Genomic DNA, 17,641 nt, shown 5'->3' with positions numbered 1-17,641 from the left:
CAAAATGTGCAAGGTCTTCAGGACCATACAGCAACCATTTGATTATGGCACGGAGCTGAACATCACTGAGCAAAAAAAGGAACAGTGTGCGCAGAGGTAAAACAGAGTGAAAGACTGAAAGAACATGTAGATATAAATATGAGATGATAGCTTAGACCTTACATAAGGGGATGGCACGGTGGCACAGTGGTTAGCACTGCTGCCTCACAGTGCCAGAGACCCGGGTTCAATTCCCGCCTCAGGCGACTGACTGTGTGGAGTTTGCACGTTCTCCCCGTGTCTGCGTGGGTTTCCTCCGGGTGCTCCGGTTTCCTCCCACCGTCCAAAGATGTGCAGGTCAGGTGAATTGGCCATGCTAAATTGCCCATAGTGTGAGGTAAATGTAGGGGAATGGGTGGGTTGCGCTTCAGTGGGTCGGTGTGGACTTGTTGGGCCGAAGGGCCTGTTTCCACACTGTAAGTAATCTAATAACATAATGTTAATATCAGAGACCAGTTAATGTGCAATTACTATCTTTAGTATTAATCTGTGATAAATACTTTGAAGTCTTGTCTTTGCTCCCACTGTGAACTGATAGTGTGGCATCAAAGCAGATGATGAGCTTCAAAGCTATCTGCTCCTTGACTGTAATGATGATGTTTTATTCTCCATATCCTGCATTATGTGGCAGAGATAACTGTGTCAGTGTGCAGCTCCTGAGCTCCCCTGTAGTAATGTTTAGATCTGCATGGTACAAACCACCATTTTTCAGATTGTTGCAGAAATTAAAAGCCCATCCATTTAAACAGCTTGTGAATTATTTAGTGTACCTTGTGAAAAAAAAAATTAGGCACTAAACTGTAACCATCACAATGACAGAGAGGTTAGGGTCAATCATATGGTCAGAACGGGGTGTACTGTAAAATGGTCACTCAGTCTGTATCTGATCTTTGCAGACGGCTGACAGTAGAAGGTGGGAGATGATGATTTTAATGATGGCAACCTGCTGGAGGTAGTGGAATTGATGGAGGATGACCTTTGAATGTGAAGATTATTGGGGTGGAATGTGGAGACAAGGGAAATCCTTGAGATGGCAAGGGTGAAGTTAAAGGTGTAGGACATGTGTCAGACTTAGCTGTTAACTACATTGTAGAATGAATCCATGGTTGAGGAAAAAGGAGGTCATGTTGGAGGTGACTTAGTGGAAAATTAACTTTACAAAAACTGCCATAGCGTTAGGGACTTGGATGGTGAAGAATTTGTTAACAAAAGAACAAACAAAGAACAAGGGGGAAGTACAGCACAGGAACAGGCCCTTCGGCCCTCCAAGCCTGTGCTGACTATCAAGCCCTGACTGAACTAAAAAAAAACTTCTGCCCTTATTCAGACCACATCCCTCTATTCCCTCCCTATTCATGTAACCATCCAGATGCCTCTTAAATCTCACCAACGTACCTGCTTCCACCATCTTTTCTGGCAGTGCATTCCTGTCTGCATGAAAGACTTCCCTCACACATCTCCTGTAAACTTCCTCCCTCTCACCTTGAACCTGTGCTTCCTTGTATTTGAAACTTCAACCCTGGGAAAAAGACTCTGACTATCCACCCTATCTATTCCCCATATAATTATGCAGCTATCTTTCAAGCCTTCTCTCAGCCACCGTCTTTCCAGTGAAAACATTCCTAGTCTTTTAAATCTTTCCTCATAGTCATACTTAAGTTGGCTTAGGAGACCTTTCTCAACTGATATGTAAAGCGCCCTTCAAGAGAAGGAGCAAAATTTGACTCCGTCTTGGGAAATAAGACAGGCAAGTGACTAAGGCATTAGTGGGGGAGCACTCTAGGATTAGTGACAATAATTATATTAGTTGTAAAGTAGTTATAGAAAAGGAAGAGGTCTGGTCTAGAAGTTAAAGTTCTAAATTGGGGTAGGCCACTTTTGATGTTATTAGACAGGAGAGTTGATTGGGAGAGGCTGTCCACAGGTGGAGGGATGTCTGGCAAGTGGGAGGCATTCAAAACCGAGATAATGAGAGTTCAGGACCAACATGTTCCTATTAGTGTGAAGGGTTAGGAGTAGGAGGAATAAGGAACAATGGATGATGAGAGATATTGAGCTTTGTTCAAGATAAAGGAACCAGATGTCAGGTATAGACAGCCGGGATCAAGTGAATCCCTTGAGGAGTACAGGGATGTACGATGCACTTTAAATGGAAATAAGGAGGACAAAAAGAGAACTTTAGCAGAAAAAATAAATGAGAATCAAAGAAAGATTCTACATGTATATTAAGGCAAAAGAATAACTAGAGACTGAATAGAGCTGAAATTACACCACAAAGGCCGGTCTCCCGTCACCAAGTCACCCTTTATTTACACATGCATATTACATGACACTGACCCATGTAGCTCAGAGCTGGCTCCTTGACTGAGCAGAACCTCTGACACTCCTCAGAGGTTTCTTTGATGTTAGGCAGAGAGGGAGAACTCACAGATTCTGACAGACTTGCCAGAGGGTCCTTGTTCCAAGGGCCCCAGATGTGTTTAGCTCTTGCCTCGTTTGTGAGGTTGCTGCTTTCATGTGGTCCACATATTTATTCCGGAACACCTCACCTACTTGAACTTAATACATCATAATATCTGACCTCGTATTGACCATGCTAAATGGTCTAAAGGTGGACAAATCACCTGAATCAGTTTGACTACAAGTCAGAGTTCCAAAGGACATATCTCAAGAGATAGTGGAGATGCTAGTGGTGACCTTTCAGGAATCACTAGAGTGAGGGAGGGTCCGAGAGGACTTGAAAATCACTAATGTGACACCCCTGTTTAAAAAGGGACTAAGGCAAAAAGATGCCTGACAAATCTGTTAGAATTCTTTGAGAAAGTGACAAGCAGGTTAGACCAAGGAGAGCCAATGGATGTTATCTACCTGGACTTCAAGAAGGCCTTTGACAAGATAACGCACAGGAGGCTACTGAGTGAGATAAGGGCCAATGGAGTTAGAGGCAAGGTGCTAACATGGGTAGATGATTAGCTGTCTGGTAGAAAGCAGAGAGTAAGCTTAAAAGGGTCATTCTCAAGGTGACAAACAGGGCAAAGTGGCGAATGGTGGTGGTGTGGGGGGTGTGACTGAATGGTGTTCTGGAAGAGTCAGTGCTGGCATTACAAACTCACTTTATACGTTAACAATCTAGATGAAGAAACTGAGGGCATTCTGGATAAGTTTGCAGATGATACAATGATAGGTGGAGGGGCAGGTAGCACTGAGGAGGTGGGGAGGCTGCAGAAGGATTTTGACAGGTTAGGAGAGAGGGCAGATAAGTGGCAGGTAGAGGACAATGTAGGGAAGTGTGAGGTCATGCAATTTGGTCGGAAGAATAGAAGCATGGACCATTTTCTAAATGGGGAGAAAATTCAAGAATCTGAATTGCAAAGAGACTTGAGAATTCTGGTCCAGACTTCTCTCAAGGTAAACTTGCAGGCTGAATCAGCAGTTAGGAAGGCAAATGTAATGATGGCATTTATTTTGAGAGGACTAGAATATAAAAGCAGGGATGTACTTCTGAGGTCCTATAAGTCTCTGGTCAAACCACATTTAGAGTACAGTGCGTAATTATGGACCCTAAATCTCAGAGAGGATGTACTTAAAAAGTTTTGTGTATCGGTTGGTACGGTGACAAGTATTTTCTTTCCTGTTTCATTTTTTTTTCAGCAGTCTATTTGGGAATTTAGAATAGTGGGAATGGAGGTTAGGGCAGGTGAATGTTCCTCCTGCAGTATGTGGAAGTTAAGGGTCACCTCTAGTGTCCCTGCTGACTGCATTTGTGGCAAGTGCAGGGGTCCTCGAAAACCACGTTAGGGAAATGGGGCTGGAGCTGGATGAACTTCAGATCATTCAGGAGGCGGAGGGGGTTATTGAGAGGAACTACAGGGAGATAGTTACTTCATAGCCACGTGAAGAAGGTAAATGGGTTACTATCAGGGATAGGAAAGTGAACCGGCAGGCAGTGCACGGATCTCCTACGGTGGTTCCCCTCATCAACAAGTATACCGTTTTGGATATTTTTGGGGGGAAATGACTTACTAGGGGTAAACAATAGGGCGCAGGCCTCTGGTGGAGAGTCTGTCCCTGGTGCTCAGAGGGGAAGGGGGAAGAGAAGCAGAGCCTGGGCACTCCATAGTTAGGAGGACAGATAGGAGGTTTTGTGGGAATGAGAGAGACTCACGATTGGTGTGTTGCCTCCCCGATGCCAGGTTCGTGATGTCTCTGATCGTGTTTTTGGGATCCTTGAGGGGGAGGGAAGGCAGCCCCAAGTCGTGGTCCACATAGGCACCAAAGACACAGGTAGGAAGAAAGGTGGGGATTTAAGAAAGCGCTAGAACAGAGTTTTTATCACTGGTTTGTTGCCCATGCCACATGCTGGTGAAGCGAGGAACAGAGAGAGAACGGAGCTGAACACGTGGCAACAAAGATGGTGCAGGAGGGCGGGATTTGGATTCCTAGATAATTGGGGCTCTTTCTGGGGAAGGCAGGACATCAACAAATGGGATGGTCTTTACCTGAACCAAAGGGGTACCTGGGGGGATATTTGCTAATGCTCTTCGGAGGGATTTAAACTAATGCAGCAGGGGGATGGGAACCTGAATTGTAGTTCCAGTGTTCAAGAGGTTGAGGGTAGTGAGGTCAGGGATAGGTTTACAAGGTCGTAAGAGGCCACCAGCAATCAGAATGTTGGTTTGAAATGTGTGTACTTCAACGCCAGGAGCAACCGGAATAAGGAGGGTGAACTTGCAGCATGGGTTGGTACCTGGGACTTCGATGTTGTGGCCATTTCAGAGACATGGATAGAGGAGGAACAGGAATGGTTGTTGCAGATTCCAGGATTTAGATGTGTCAGTAAGAACAGAGAAGATGGTAAAAGAGGTGGGGTGGGGGGGTGCGGCATAATTAATCAAGGGTAGTATTACAGCAGCTGAGATAACATTTGAGGACTCATCCACTGAGGTAGTTTGCAATTGTACTAGTCTCCACCACATCCTCTGGCAGCTCATTCCATACACGTACCACCCTCCGTGTGAAAAAGTTGCCCTTTACGTCCCTTTACGGGAGGAAAGGGTCGTGTGAGGGAGCCGTGGTTTAATAAGGAATTAGAATCCCTTGTTAAAGGGAAGAGGGTGGCCTATGTAAAGATGAGGCGTGAAGGTTCAATTGGGGCGATTGAGAGTTATAAGGTAGCCAGGAAGGATCTGAAGAGAGAGCTAAGAGCAACAAGGAGGGGACATGAAAGGTCCTTAGTTGGTAGGATTAGGGAAAACCCTAAGGCATTCTATAGGTATGTCAGGAATAAAAGAATGACTAGGGTAGGAATAGGTCCAGTCAAGGATAGCAATGGGAAGTTGAGTGTGGAGGCTGAAGAGATTGGGGAGACACTGAATGAATACTTTTCGTTGGTATTCACTCAGAAACAAGACATTGTTGCCGATGTGAATACTGAGTCACAATTAATTAGAATGGATGGCTTTGAGGTATGTAGGGAAGAGGTGTTGGAAATTCTGGAAAGGGTGAAAATAGATAAGTCCCCTGGGCCTGATGGCATTTATCCTAGGATTCTCTGGGAAGCAAGGGAGGAGATTGCAGAGCCATTGGCCTTGATTTTTATGTCCTCGTTGTCTACAGGAAGAGTGCCAGAAGATTGGAGGATAGCAAATGTGGTTCCCTCGTTCAAGAAGGGGATTAGGGATAACCCTAGTAACTATAGGCCGGTGAGCCTCACTTCTGTTGTGGGCAAAGTCTTGGAGAGAATTGTAAGGGATAGGATTTATGAACATCTGGAGAGGAATAATGTGATCAAGGATAGTCAGCATGGTTTTGTGAAGGGCAGGTCGTGCCTCACAAACCTTATTGAATTCTTTGAGAAGGTGACTAAGGAGGTGGACGAGGGTAAAGCAGTAGATGTGGTGTATGTGGATTTTAGTAAAGCGTTTGATAAGGTTCCCCATGGTAGGCTACTGCAAAAAATATGGAGGTATGGCATTGAGGGTGATTTGGAGGTTTAGATTAGGAATTGGCTGGCTGGAAAAAGACAGAGGGTAGTAGTTGATGGTAAAGGTTCATCTTGGAGTGCCGTCACTAGCGGTGTTCCGCAAGGATCTGTTTTGGGACCATTGCTGTTTGTCATTTTTATAAATGACCTGGAGGAAGGGCTAGAAGGTTGGGTGAGCAAGTTTGCGGATGATACGAAAGTCGGTGGAGTTGTTGACAGTGAGGAAGGAGGTGGCAGGTTACAGCGGGATATAGATAAGCTGCAGAGCTGGGCAGAAAGGTGGCAAATGGAGTTCAATGTAGCTAAGTGTGAGGTGATTCACTTTGGTAAGAGTAACAAAAAGATGGGGTACTGGGCTAATGGTCGGATACTTGGTAGTGTGGATGAGCAGAGGGATCTTGGTGTCCATGTACACAGATCTTTGAAAGTTGCTACCCAGGTAAATAGTGCGGTGAAGAAGGCATATGGCGTACTGGCTTTTATTGGTAGAGGAATTGAGTTCCGGAGTCCTGAGGTCATGTTGCAGTTGTATAAGACTCTGGTGCGGCCGCATCTGGAGTATTGTGTGCAGTTTTGGTCACCATACTATAGGAAGGATGTGGAGGCACTGGAACGGGTGCAGAGGAGGTTTACCAGGATGTTGCCTGGTATGGTAGGAAGATCGTATGAGGAAAGGCTGAGGCACTTGGGGCTGTTTTCATTGGCGAAAAGAAGGTTTAGGGGTGACTTGATAGAGGTGTACAAGATGATTAGGGGTTTAGATCAGGTTGACCATGAGAACCTTTTTCCACGTATGGAGTCAGCTATTACGAGGGGGCATAGCTTTAAATTAAGGGGTGGTAGGTATAGGACAGATGTTAGGGGTAGATTCTTTACTCAGCGAGTCGTGAGTTCATGGAATGCCCTGCCAGTAGCAGTGGTGGACCCTTCCTCTTTATGGGCATTTAAACGGGCATTGGATAGGCATATGGAGGATAGTGAGCTAGTGTAGGTTAGGTGGGCTTGGATCGGCACAACATCGAGGGCCAAAGGGCCTGTACTGCACTGTATTTTACCATGTTCTATGTTCTATATCTTTCTCCTCTCATGCTAAACCGATGCCCTCTGGTTCTGAATTCCCCCACCCCAGGGAAAAGACTTTGTCTATTTACCCTATCCATGTCCCTCATAATTTTGTAAACCTCTATCAGGTCACTCCTCAGCCTCCGACGCTCCTGGAAAAACAGCCCCAGCCTGTTCAGCCTCTCCCTGTAGCTCAGATCCTCCAACCCTGGCAACATCCTTGTAAGTCTTTTCTGAACCCTTTCAAGTTTCACAACATCTTTCTGATAGGAAGGAGACCAGAATTACACGCAATATTCCAACAGTGGCCTAACCAATGTCCTGTAAAGCCACAACATGACGTCCCTACTCCTGTACTCAATACTCCGACCAATAAAAGAAAGCATATCAAATACCTTCTTCAGTATCCTACCTAGCTGCGACTACACTTTCAAGGAGCTATGAACCTGCACTCCAAGGTCTCTTTGTTCAGCAACACTCCCTAGGACCTTTCCATTAAGTGTATAAGTCCTGCTAAGATTTGCTTTCCCAAAATGCAGAACCTCGTATTTATCTGAATTGAACTCCATCTGCCACTTCTCAGCCCATTGGCCCATCTGATCAAGATCCTGTTGTAACCTGAGGTATCCCTCTTCGCTGTCCACTACACCTGCATTTTTGGTACCATCTGCAAACTTCTAACTATACCTCTTATGCTCGCATCCAAATCATTTATGTAAATGACAAAAAGTAGAGGACCCAGCACCGATCCTTGTGGCACTCCATTGGTCACAGGCCTCCAGTCTGAAAAACAAACCTCCACCACCACCCTCTGTCTTCTACCTTTGAGCCAGTTCTGTATCCAAATGGCGAGTTCTCCCTTTATTCTGTGAGATGTAACCTTGCTAATCAGTCTCCCATGGGGAACCTTGTCAAATGCCTTACTGAAGTCCATATAGATCACATCTACCACTCTGCCCTCATCAATCCCCTTTGCTACTTCTTCAAAGAACTCATTCATGTTTGTGAGACATGATTTCCCATGCACAAAGCTATGTTGACTATCCCTAATCAGTCCTTGCCTTTCCAAATACATGTACATCCTGTTCCTCAGAATTCCCTCCGACAACTTGCCCACCACCAATGTCAGGCTCACTGGTCTATAGTTCCCTGGCTTGTCCTTACTACCCTTCTTAAAGAGTGGCACCATGTTAGCCAACCTCCAGTCTTCCGGCACCTTACCTGTGACTATCAATGATACAAATATCTCAGCAAGAGGCTCAGCAATCATGTCCCTAGCTTCCCACAGAGTTCTAGGGTACACCTGATCAGGTCCATCTGAAAACAGATAAGACCCCTGGACCAGGTGGAATTTTTCCTCAGATTCTCTGGGAAGCCAGGGAAGAGATTGCAGAGCCTTTGGCTTTGATCTTTATATCATCATTGTTGACAAGAGTAGTGCCAGAAGACTGGAGGATAGCAAATGTTATTCCCTTGTTTAAGAAGGGGAGTCAGGACAACCCTGGAAATTATAGGCCAGTGAGCCTTACCTCATATGTGGGTAAGGTGTTGGAAAAGGTTATAAGAGATAGGATTTATAACCATTTAGAGAGGAATAAGTTGATTCGGGATAGTCAACACGGTTTTGTGAAGGGTAGGTTGTGCCTCAATAGCCTTATTGAATTCTTTGAGAAGGTGACAAAACAGGTGGATGAAGGTAAAGCAGTTGATGTGGTGTATATGTGGTGCATATGGACTTCGATAAGGCATTTGATAAGGTTCCACACAATAGGCTATTGCACAAAATACAGAGTTTCGGGATTGAAGGTGATTTCGTGGTTTGGATCAGAAATTGGCTAGCTGAAAGAAGACAGAGGGTGGTGCTTGATGGGAAATCTTCATCCTCGAGCTCAGTTACTAGTTGTGTGCTGCAAGATCTGTTTTGGGGCCACTGCTGTTTGTCATTTTTATAAATGATCTGGAGGTGGGCATAGAAGGATGGGTTAGTAAATTTGGAGGTGACTAAGGTAGGCAGAATTGTGGATAGTGCTGAAGGTTGTTGTGGGTTACAGAGGGACATGGATAAGACGCAGAGCTTGGCTGAGAAATGGCAAATAGAGTTTAATGTAGATAAGTGTGAGGTAGTTCACTTCGGAAGCAGTAACAAGAATGCAGAGTACTGGGCTAATGGTAAAATTCTTGGCAGTGTAGGATGAACAGGAAGATCTTGGTGTCCAGATACATAAATCCTTGAAAGTTTCCACCCAGGCTGATAGGGTTGTTAAGAAGGCACATGGCATGTTGGTGTTAATTGGTAGGGGCATTGAGTTTCAGAGCCACACGGTCATGCTTCAGCTGGACAAGACACTGGTGAGGCTACACCTGGAGTATTGCGTACAGTTCTGGTCTCCACACTATAAGATGGATATAGAAGCTTTAGAAAGAGTTCAGAGGAGATTTAGATTAGATTACTCACAGTGTGGAAATAGGCCCTTCAGCCCAACAAGTCCACACCGACCCGCCGAAGCGTAACCTACCCAAACCCCATTTTCCTACCTTTACCCCTTCACCTAACACTACAGGCAATTTAGCATGGCCAATTCACCTAACCTGCACATTTTTGGATTGTGGGAGGAAACCGGAGCACCTGGACGAAACCCACGCAGACACGGGGAGAATGTGCAAATTCCACACAGAGAGTCGCCTGAGGCAGGAATTGAACCCGAGTCTCTTGGGCGCTGTGAGGCAGCAGTGCTAACCACTGTGCCACTAGGATGATGCCTGGTATGGAAGGAAAGTCTTACAAGGAAAGGCTGAGGGAACTGAGTTTGTTTTCATTGGAGAGAAGAAGGTTGAGGGGTGATTTAATTGCGACGTATGAAATAATCAGAGGGTTAGATAGGGTGGACAGTGAGAGCCTTTTTCCTTGGATGGTGAAAGCTAACATGAGGGGACATTATTTCAACAAGCCACCACTCATTGCAGCACACAGAAACTACGCAGATCAGAGGAAACTCAGTTATACAGTGTATTCAAAAAGAATGGGTACCCAATGAACATAGTTTGTTGATTTCTGAGCAATAAACCTAAACAAGCAGTCAAAACACATCCAGAAACCCCACTCTCCCCTACATCACAGACATCTCGGAAATGACTGCCAGAATACTCAGACACCTTGGTATCATGGCAGCCCATAAACCCATCAACACACTAAAACAGCAGCTAATGAACTTGAAAGACCCCATACAGACAACAAGCAAAACTAATGTCATTTACAAAATACCTTGCAAGAACTGTAACAAACACTACATTCAACAAACAGGCAGAAAACTAGCCACAAAATGACATGACCCACTCTCACTAGTATCCTTACATATGGATGAGGAAGGACACCACTTCGACAGGGATAACACATCCAGCCTAGGACAAGCCAAACAGAGACTTGCATAAGAATTCCAAGAAGTATGGCATTCCAACCGGAACTCTGTCAACAAACACATTGACTTGGATCCCATTTACCACCCCCTGAGAAAAAGAACAGGAAATGAATTCACCATAGGAAATAGTGTCACCACAGGAAATGACATCACCAACCCAAGGAAACTCAGACATATAAATAGAAAGTGGGCTACACCAACACTGCTTCATTTGGAGGCTCACTGAAGATGTTCCCTAGTATGGTGATGAAACGTCTGAAAATTAACTTCCCAGCTCAGCGAGCAAACGTACATACAGAACTTCAACTTGAGTTACAAATCTTCTCAAAACTCGTTGTTAATTTGACACAAAAAATAAAAAAAGAGAAGTGTCAGAGGCTGAGGGGTGACCTTATAGATGTTTATAAAATCATGAGGGGTATGGATAAGGTGAATAGATAAGGTCTTTTCCCTTATCAGATAGTCCAGAAGTAGAGGGCATAGATTAAGGGTGAGAGGGGAAAAAATTTAAAGGGACCTAAGGGGCAACTTATTTACACAGAGGATGGTGCGTGTATGGAATGAGCTGCCAGAGAAGTGGTGGAGGCTGATACAATTGCAACATTTAAAAGGCATCTGGATTGGTATATGAATAGGAAAAGGTATATTGGCCAAGTGCTGGCAAACAGGACTAGATTAATTGAGGATATCTGGTTGGCATGGATGAGTTCGTCCAAAGGGTCTGTTTCCATGCTATACATCTCTGTGAGCCTATGACTCTATTACTTAAATAGACAACAATTGTAGAATTCCAAGGGATTTAAGTGTTCTGGTACATGTCTCATAAAACGTAAATATGTTGATATAGATGTAATCAGGAAGGCTAATGTGATGCTGTCCTTTAGTAAGAGTGGAATTCATCATAAAAGTAAGGATGTTGTGCTTCAATTAAATAGGCACTGATGAGACCAGACCTTAAATACTGTGTAGCTTTGGTCTTCTTATTTAAAACAGACATAAATCAATTCAAAATGGTTCAGAGGAGATTTATTGATACGTAGAATGAGTGGATTGTCTTGTGAGAAGAGTCTGAACAGGCTGGGGTTGGTTCCTCTGGAGTTAAAAAGAGCAAGGCTTGAAGTTTGTGAGAAGATTTGTAACTTGGGTGCTGGTTGTTGTGGTTCTGTTCGCCGAGCTGGGAATTTGTGTTGCAGACATTTCATCCCCTGTCTGGGTGACATCCTCAGTGCTTGGGAGCCTCCTGTGAAGTGCTTCTGTGATGTTTCCTCCGGCATTTATAGTGGCCTGTCTCTGCCACTTCCGGTTGTCAGTTCCAGCTGTCCGCTGCAGTGGCCGGTATATTGGGTCCAGGTCAATGTGTTTGTTGATAGATTCTGTGGATGAGACCCATGCCTTTAGGAATTCCCTGGCTGTTCTCTGTTTGGCTTGTCGTTTAATAGTAGTGTTGTCCCAGTCGAACTCACATTGCTTGTCATCTGTGTGTGTGGCTACAAAGGACATGACACGACCAGCTATCCTTAGTAGCCACACACGCGGATGACAAACAATATGAGAACCCCCTCATCTTCCTCCTCCTGCTTTGTAGTTTAACCCTTTGTTGTCACAGTCACCAGAGTGGGAAATCACAATACAAACCTGGAGAGACCATGCGCAGCACAGCACTTTCTGACTGTACTGTACAGCTGAACCTTTGCTCAGTAACAGCCCTGGGGGCTGAGTGAATTGCACTGTCTGAATGCTCAGCTGATGTCAGGGGCTTTCTCAGAAGACTCATGAACTGTGGCATCAGAGAGAATTTCCCAATGCCCAATGACCAGATGTGCAGAGACACTCCAAGATCTGTGGGACAGATGACTGTATAATTGAAAACCCATTAACGCAGATCCACGGAGGTCAGTTTAAATCAGGACCTCACTGATCTTGTGTATGTGATCAATGTTCATTTGGACCACAAGGGAATTCTCCAAACCTGCTTAATCCTTGAGCACTCTGTTTCTAGTCTTTAGCAGTAGGGAATAGTGGAGTCTTCTTGATGAAATATATAACCTTAGCAAATATCTTTTGCAGAAGAGCAATTTGAGGCTGACATCATCTGTGACTGCTGTTGTAGGCTATGTGGAAGTAGTGTAAGAAATGAAGCATTTTAGACTCTTGTGGCACTATGGTAGTGTCCCTACCTTTGAGCCATGAGGTCTGGGCTCAAGCCCCACCTGCTCCAGAAATGTATACTAAGATCCTGAACAGGCAATGTTATTCCTGCGACCTTGACTGCCACTGCAACCACAATCTTAACTGTACGATGAGATCAGAGTCTTCCTTTGACATGATAACTGTCACAATCTCCTTGATTCAGTAAAGCTTTTCAGGCAGGCATGTTTCTTTAATAATAAAGAAATCCAGCTGACTTGTTTATGACACTGGCAGAAATGTTTATAATTAGCCACATCACCAACCAATTTCAGCTTAAAATGGAGAATGAGCAGTGGAGGAGTGGAACCAGAAAGGAGTTGCATCTGGACAAATCTACGCCTCTTAGGCAAAATAATTTTTAAAAGGATGTATCTATTTGTGGATGTGGGTGCCGCATGCGAGCCATTTCCTGTCCCTAGTTTTCTTTGAGAAGGTGGTGGTCAGCTGCCTCCTTGAACTACTGCAGTCTACCAACTGCGGGTTGACTCACAATGCCCTTAGGGAAGGAATTCCAGGATTCCGACCCCAGCAACACTAATGGAACAGCAATATATTTCCAAGTCAGGGTGGGGAGTGGCTTGGAGGGAAACTTGAAGATGGTGGCGTTCCACTATGTCTCCTGCCCTTGTCGTTCTAGATGGAAGTGATCATGGGTTTGGAAGATGCTTTCTGACGATCTTTGGTGAATTTCTGCAGAGCATCTTGTGGATGTTTCATATTGCTGCTACTGAGCTTCAGTGGTGGAGGAGTGGATGCTTGTGGAATATAAAAGCAGATGGCGGAATTTGAACTTAATTTTTAAAAAAATACGGAATTAAGAAACTACTGATGGCAATGAAATCACTATCATTTGTCAGAGAAACTCATCTGGTTCACGATAGCCCCTTAGGGAAAGAAATCTGCCATCCTCACCTCATCTGGCCTACGTGTGACTCCAGACCAAGAACAATGCACTTGACTCTCAAATGCCCTCTACTATGGCCTCACAAGCCATTCAGTTGTATCAACCACTACAAAGTCTCAAAGAAATTAAATTGGATGGATCATCTGGCATCGACCTCGGCATCGACAATAGCAGAAACAGCCCTCTTGACCCTGTAATGCCCTGCTCACTAACATCTGGGGGCTCGTGCCTACATTGGGACAGCTACCTCACTAACTAGTCAAGCATATAATCATATGATATAATCATATAGCCTGGTATAATCATACTCTCGTAATCATAGCTTACAGACAATGTCCCAGACAGCAACCTCACCAGCCCTGGATATGTCCCACCTTACCAGTATGACAGAACTGGCAGGTGTGTTGGCATGGTTGTGCACAGTTGGGATGCAGTTGCCCTGGGAGTCCTCAGCATTGACTCTGGACCCCATGAAGCCTCATGGCTTCAGGTTTAACGTGGGCAAGGATTGGGTTTCACTGAAACAACAATTAGCACATACAATCCTCCCACAACTGATTCACTGCCACTCCTACATGATTTGCAATATTTCAATGAAGTAATAAGACAGGCAAGGATACAAAAACAACTTCCATACCATTGCTGTAATACTATCATATTTCATCACTCTGGGCAGATCAGAACTTCAAATTGACATGCGAAGACTGGATCTTTTGTGTCAGGAGCTGGTATGTAACATAGGTTTGTTGAACAAAATGATGCCCTTGCGCTGTGAGAAAGACCTCAGCATGGTCTCTTGTTATGTTTTTGAAAACTTTGTATATGTTACAGTGTTGAAGAAAAAAAACAAACAAGATTTGTATTTAGCTGGCATTTTAATAATCATAGAATTCTTAAACACCAGTTAAAGTCTGATTATAGAGTCATAGAGTCTTAGAATTGTACAGCAGACAAACAAACCCTTCGGTCCAACTAGTCCATGCCAACCACAATTCCAAACTAAACTCGTCCCACCTGCCTGCACTTGGTTCATATCCCTCCAAACATTTCTTATTCATTTACTTGTCCAAATATCTTTTAAACATTGTAACTGTGCTCACATCCACCAGTTTCTCTGGAAGTTCACTCCACATACTGTGTGCAACAAAATTTGCCCCGCATATCTTTTCAAAATCATTCACCCACCTTAAAAATACACCCCCTCGACTTGAAATCCCCCACCTGAAGGAAAAGACACCTGCATTCACCTTATTGGTACTCCTCATGATTTTATAAACTTCTATAAGGTCACCTCTCAACCTCCTATGTTGCAGTGAAAGAAGTCCTGGTATTCCCAGCCTCTCCTTATAACGCAATCCTTCCATTCCTGACAATATTCAGGTAAATTGTTTCTGAACCTTCTCCAGCTTAACATCCTTTCTATAAAAGGGGACCAGAACTGGACACTGTACTCCAGAAGAGGCCTCACCAACGTCCAACCTCGACATCCCAACTCCTATACTCAAAGGTCTGAGCAATGAAGGTAAGCGTGCTAAATGCCTTCTGAACCACCCTGTCAACATGTGAAGCAAACTTCAAAGAACTGTGTACCTGAACTCCTCAATCTCTCTGTTCTACAACACTACCCAGGGTCCTACTTTGAATGGTCTAAATCCTGCCCTTGCTTGTTTTACCAAAATACAATGCCTCACATTTGTCCAAATTAAACTCCTTCTCTCACTCTTTAGCCCATTAACCCAGTGGATCAAGGTCTCTTTGTAATCTGAGATAACCTCCTCCACAATTTTGTTGTCATCTGCAAACTTACTAACTGCCTTCTATTCTCTCACCTAAACAGTTTATATAAAAAGCAAACAAAAGTGGACCGGGCACCATTGTTAATGCAATGTTGGAAAAATACCAACCAAGTTACAGAACATGAAAATAATTTTGCTCACGCCTTGTCCTGAAAAATAATGTTCCGAAGATCGAATCGCTAACTTTCTTAATGGCACATCTTACCTTCTCGTCAAATTTTCTTTTTATTGACAATAATTCTCAATAGTCACGTCATCGGGGGTTTGCAAGTTTCAGGTCTCAAAATCGATTCTTAATTAGAGTTTCTGTAATTCGGAACTGACGCGTTCCTGTTGTAACTACTTTTCCAAATACGTGTTGAATTCGATTTGTTATAGGGACCAGAATTGTCCACGGGCTCCCTTTTGCTCTCAGAATCCCAGTGATTTCTGTAACATTTACCTCGCCAGTAGCTCTACCTCAAATACAGTCCATTTCACATGGTCGGTAAGGCACCTTCATCACGACAACAAGCAGAAATTATATCCTCTACACTGACCCTGCTTCAAACAGATATATTCATTAATTTCTCCCTTTCTCTTAACATGTTGTCGGTCAATTTATCTTCAGATTTCCTTGTTTCATTTTCGTTTTGTCAACTCTCTCATGTTTAAAAAGTGATCATTTAACAAGTCTGTCATTTTCTTATCTTCAATTTCAGCATTGCCTGTGTCTGTCTTTATGCATCTCACATCAAAGTCCACTATATTTCTGAATACATTTACAACAAAGAAACGTTTGACAACATTGTTTTTAAACATAATTTGTTGTCGGAATTTCTATCGTTTCAATGCAGCTCTCCCAGCAGACAAAATTCTACATTCCTTGCATTTTTAAGGTATTGAACATGATATTGTGTCTTACCTTACTGCCAAATGAAACGTGAAATTTAGTTCTTTCAAGGATTTGTACTGGTTTAATAGCCAGTATTTTAACGACAATATCCTTGTTTTCAGCCCCACCCCAACAGAGAGGGAGGGGTTACCAAATCTGCTCGGTGCTCCCGACCCACAGCTTTCCGCTACACCCTGTCATGAGTTTTATATAATTTTGATGCTCCTTGTTTCATTACTCCTGCAATTTCTCTCGATTCCCTTGTAAAATTTAAAACTTGTTTCAATTTCAAAATTTGTGCTCAAACTTAGTAGCTACTTTATTGAACTCATTTGGAAACAAGACTGCATTTTCCAAAATGATCCAAAGAACTGCGGATACTGGAGAACTGAAACAAAATGAGAAATCCTTGGCGAAACTCAGCAGATTTGGCAGCGTCAGTAGGAAGAAAGCAGAGTTAATGTTATGAGTTCGGTTACTTCTCTGAAATCCTGTAATGAAGGAGTCACTCCTCTTGAAACGTTAGTCCCGCTTTCTTCCCACAGATGTTGCCAAATCTGCTGAGTTTCACCAGAATTATCTGATTTTTGCTGCAAGTTCCAACTATCTTTGATTGGAAATTGAGTTAAAAATTGTTCTTGTGTATCTGCAGAAATGTAGTGACTGTCACTTTACAAGTCTGATCAGAGTATTGAGGACAGGATTTGGGAGGTCATGTTAGCTGTACAGGACATTGGTTAGGCCACTGTTGGAATATTGCATGCAATTCTGGTCTCCTTCCTATCAGAAAGATGTTGTGAAACTTGAAAGGGTTCAGAAAAGGTTTAAAAGGATGTTGCCAGGGTTGGAGGATCTGAGCTACAGGAAGAGGCTGAACAGGCTGGGGCTGTTTTCCCTGGAGCGTCGGAGGCTGAAGGGGGACCCCATAGAGGTTTACAAAATTATGAGGGGCATGGATAGGATAAATAGACAAAGTCTTTTCCCTGGAGTCGGGGAGTTCAGAACTAGAGGGCAGAGGTTTAGGGTGAGAGAGGAAAGATATAAAAGGGACCTAAGGGGCAACTTTTTCATGCAGATGGTGGTACGTGTATGGAATGAGCTGCCAGAGGAAGTGGTGGAGGCTGGTACAATTGCAACATTTAAGAGGCATTTGGGTGGGTATATGAATAGGAAGGGTTTGGTGGGATATGGGCCAGGTGCTGGCAGGTGGGACTAGATTGGGTTGGGAGATCTGGTCAACATGGACAGGTTTGACCAAATGTTCTGTTTCCATGCTGTACATCTCAATGACTCTATCACATGACATAATCATAACATCCCTGGCCATTCTGGTGAGGAAACAACCCAGTCTAGCCTTGCTGCCTGCAGAGTAAACAA

General features: G+C 43.9%; 1 protein-coding gene across 1 annotated transcript in view; it reads right to left on the bottom strand.

The window, feature by feature from the left end:
* The window catches only part of LOC140494087 (CMP-N-acetylneuraminate-beta-galactosamide-alpha-2,3-sialyltransferase 4-like), a 206,610-nt gene extending 190,249 nt beyond the window's left edge, over nt 1–16,361 (bottom strand). Inside the window, exon 1 of the mRNA XM_072593029.1 lies at nt 16,295–16,361. The gene's annotated coding sequence lies outside the window, so the exon portion shown is untranslated. The remainder of the gene's footprint in view (nt 1–16,294) is intronic.
* Nucleotides 16,362–17,641: the final 1,280 nt, after the last annotated feature.

This window comes from Chiloscyllium punctatum, chromosome 23, assembly GCF_047496795.1.
Source record: "Chiloscyllium punctatum isolate Juve2018m chromosome 23, sChiPun1.3, whole genome shotgun sequence".
Classification (NCBI taxonomy): Eukaryota; Metazoa; Chordata; class Chondrichthyes; order Orectolobiformes; family Hemiscylliidae; genus Chiloscyllium; species Chiloscyllium punctatum.
Note: the sequence above shows the minus strand (reverse complement) of the source record. Positions and strands in the feature narration are given on the sequence as shown.